Genomic DNA, 3,910 nt, shown 5'->3' with positions numbered 1-3,910 from the left:
TACCAAAGCAGTATAACCAGTCCCCAACTCACACTGGCATGGCTCCCAATTACATGGCTCTGAACTCCCAGAGAGCAGGGTATGCAATGGGGATGGATGAGGGTGGGAGCTGTTTACACCGCTGGTTATCAGAGGAGTATGGGAGAAAAAAAGAAAACATATCTTTTTCATCGCCTGTGTTTTGAGATTGACTGGAAACCTTGAGGAACAATAAGCTTAGTTTGAAATTGTGACAATCTTAAGAATACAAACTTAACTCTAAATGGAATATGCATGGGCCAAAGAGTAATAGCAATGAAATGGCCACTAAAGGGGGAGCATGGTGCCTTCAGATGATAAGCACTGGACTGCAAACCACAAGGTCCATGGTTCGAGCCTGCCATCCATTTCACTGGTGAAAGACAAGGAAGGCTTCTGCTTCCTCAAAAGTTTATATCCTCAGAAATCCTTTGTAGGGTTGCTATGCATCAGAAATAACTCAGAACTTGGTGGCACTTAACAACAATAAGGGTCTTAAACAATAACAGCAACAACAACAAATGTAAAAAGCAGGTCTTATGTATCTGTTCTATATACTCTGGCTCAACTATCACTTCTCTGGCATCCTGCTACAGGATGTGTAAGGCCCTAATCTCAATTTTGCTTGTGCTATTAACAAAAGTGTGATAAATATTAGGAAAGACACATCCTCTACCCTGTTCTGTCAGCAAATAATCTAATGCTATTAGATGGTCCATAATCATATTCTCTAGGAAATAGAATAAGAAGGTTCTTGACCATCTTAAACTGTATGCTGGCAGATCAGAATCTATACCCAGCAAGAACAAAACAATGCTTCCCAGTAGGGTGTGTGGGCTCAGAATAGCAGACAGGCAAGGAAGAGACTTCCAGAATTGCTCCTCCTATGATAAGCCCAATGGAGCATTACTTATCTAGATCTTCCTCAGACTCACAGATATATTTATGCCCTTCAGCAAGTGTATACCTCCTCAGAATGAGTGTCCTTGGGCTTTCTATGGACCCCTATGACACTACAGTCATGACTGGAATGTTGGCCTGGGTTTGGGGTCAAAATAGAGAAGGCAGCTCCCAGGTCTAATAAAATTTCAGTCTCCTTCCCCGCCACATCAAGAGTAGCTCAAGGCTCTGCTGTGGAGGTAGTGATGGTCTTTTGTCCTGGAGCTGACTCGATTGTCTGGTCCCTTCCTGCTCCATCAAAAAGGATATCAGCCATAATGTGCTTTTTCATGCTAACCTCAGGAGGAAGCCAACTGGGCACTATGCTTTAGGTAATTCAGGACACACTGTCTTCCAATGGTCTTTCTTTTTGGGCAGTCTCAATTCTTATTAGGAGCTCTGGTAGCATAGTGGTTACACATTGGACTGCTAACCTCAGGGTCAGTAGTTTGAAACTACCAGCAGTTCCATGGGAGAAAGATGAGGCTTTCTGCTCCTGTAAAGATTTACAGCCTTGGAAACCCTGTGCTGGGTCGCTATGAGTTGGAACTGACTCTACAGCACACCACCACCAATATTCACCAGCCAATGAAGAAAGTCCCTGTTGGGGTCCTGTAGAGTTGTTACCAGGAGTGTCACAGTCAACAATTGGACATTTTCATTTTATTTTTGGATGCCAGATTCCTGTTTTTAAAGATGCCACAGGTTCTTCAGTGAAAGCAAATTGTGAAAACTTTCCATTGTAAAAGCAAATCTGGGACCTGCCTCTATATTTCATAACTTTTTTCTGTAGACTGAATAATAAAATGCATAGTTATTTAAATTTTTCTTTGTTATAGAAAACCTACCTTTAGAATGTATTCTAAAGGAGAAGGTCTCAAAACCACACAGCACTTATAAAGAGTGCATTTTGCTTTTGTATTAACCAAATTTGGAACGTGATCTTTTTGTTATTGTAGTTAGTACAGCCAAGTCAGTTCCAATTCATAATGGCCCTGTACAGAGTTCCAGAGGAGCAGCTAATGCCTATGAACTGCTGACTTGTGATTCTCATTCCAGTGCTGACTCTATAGTGCCACACCAGTAGTCCTGGCCTTTTGTGTAGGCTGCTATTTAGAAGTCAGCGGTGGCTCTGCACCACCACTCATCTGTCAGTTTGTCGCCGTGTGGTGGCTCACATGTTGCTGTGATGCTAGAAGCTATGTCACTGGTATTTTGAATGTCAACAGGATCACCCATGGTGGGCATGTTTCAGCTGAGCTTCCAGACTAAGACAGACTCAGAAGGAGAGATGAACTACTTTTGAATGTTTAGCCACTGAAAACCTTATGAATGGCAATGAAACACTGTCAGCACCAGAATATCGGATATTGAAACATGATGAAGAGCACCAGAATATTGTCAGACATGGTGCCAGAAGATGAACCCCTCAGGATGGAAGACACTCAAAATACGACTGGAGAAGAACAACCTCCTCAAAGTAGAGTTGACTGTGATGATGCAAATGGAGTAAAACTTTCAGGACCTTCATTTGCTGATGAGGCACAACTCAAAATGAGGAGAAACAGATACAAACATCCATTAATAATTGGAACATGGGCAGCTTCCAGCAAGACGGTGAACTAGGCAGGCACACTATACTACACAGACCCTCTAAAACAAAGATACAAGAGGAAAAATAAAATAGAAACATTGATAATTCTGGCACCCTGAGCTTCAAAAGAAAGGTTAGAGAGATGGATGGAGTGCTTGCTGGGAGGAGAAGCCAAGAAGGGACAGAGAGAGGGAGACTGACTGTTGAACGGCTGGTCAGATGCAGCTCCACCATCTTTGAGCAGCTTTGGTATTGGCAGAGGCAACGGAAAAGGTGCAATTTCTTCTTGTTCCTCACACTCTTCTAGTGACCAGAAGTGTGGCGAGCTCCGACCCTCATGCATCCCCAATGCATCCCCTGCTCTGTGGGAATTAGGATCCAAGTGGTTGGGAGCCACACCAATGCGAGATGGGGGCCAGATGCACCACTTTGGTGCCTGGATTCAAGTGGACTTGGTTCCAAACCTACAAAACCTGCTGAGCAACCAGACCAGCAGTTAACCAGTCACCCTTCCCCCACCCTCCACCCCCAATTCCCTGTGGTCCTAACAAACACTGAAACAAGCTTCATCAAGGCCCCCCATGAACTACTTCAAGATTGAGTATCCTAAACATAGATAACTCCATCTAAGGCCAGGAACTGTGTTGTCACATCCCTTCCACAACTACCTAGAGAGCTCCTTGAATCGCAGGAGCCCACCAGAGATTTCTTCCCTCTGGGTCCAATGTTTGCACCGTTTGTTTTTACAAATATGACAACCTTACAATGCCCCAGGAAAAACAGACAATTTTAGCTCACATGAAGAAACAAGTGGGAATGGCTCAAAGAAATGACCAAGAAGACATTTCTAAGGAAGAAATTATAATAGAACCAACTGAAAAAAGAATTCCAAAGAGTGATAATTAAGTTCCTTCAAAGGGTCAATACAAATATGGAAGAAAACAAGGGGAACACAATAAAAACTTTAGAAAAATTGATATTGTGGCAATGCGATATTAGGGGAACTTTTTTTTTCCCCATAGGATTACAACCAAAAAACTTAATTAGGGTGCATTTAGGATGTTTGTCCAGCTATGTTATATACACACTAAATTAAACCTAGATTAAAATCAGATCATTCCTGGGTTTCAACAACTCAGCAATACATTCTTAGAGATTCTATTTGAAAATCAATCTCCCAGCGGAGGTATTACAGTTGTTTCTATCCCAATGTGATGAATTAGATTGAACTCAGTACAAGCACCAGAAGTAGAACACAGAAAGAGATCTCCAAGAGTTGGTTAGGTTTTAAAATGAAAATCTTGAAAGTCAGGAAAGTCTTAACAAAGATTAAGAGAGTTGGAAAATTAACTTATATCT

The sequence above is a fragment of the Chrysochloris asiatica genome, unplaced genomic scaffold, assembly GCF_000296735.1.
Source record: "Chrysochloris asiatica unplaced genomic scaffold, ChrAsi1.0 scaffold00213, whole genome shotgun sequence".
NCBI lineage: Eukaryota > Metazoa > Chordata > Mammalia > Afrosoricida > Chrysochloridae > Chrysochloris > Chrysochloris asiatica.
The sequence above is the reverse complement of the archived record's forward strand: the minus strand, read 5'-3'. Positions refer to the sequence as shown.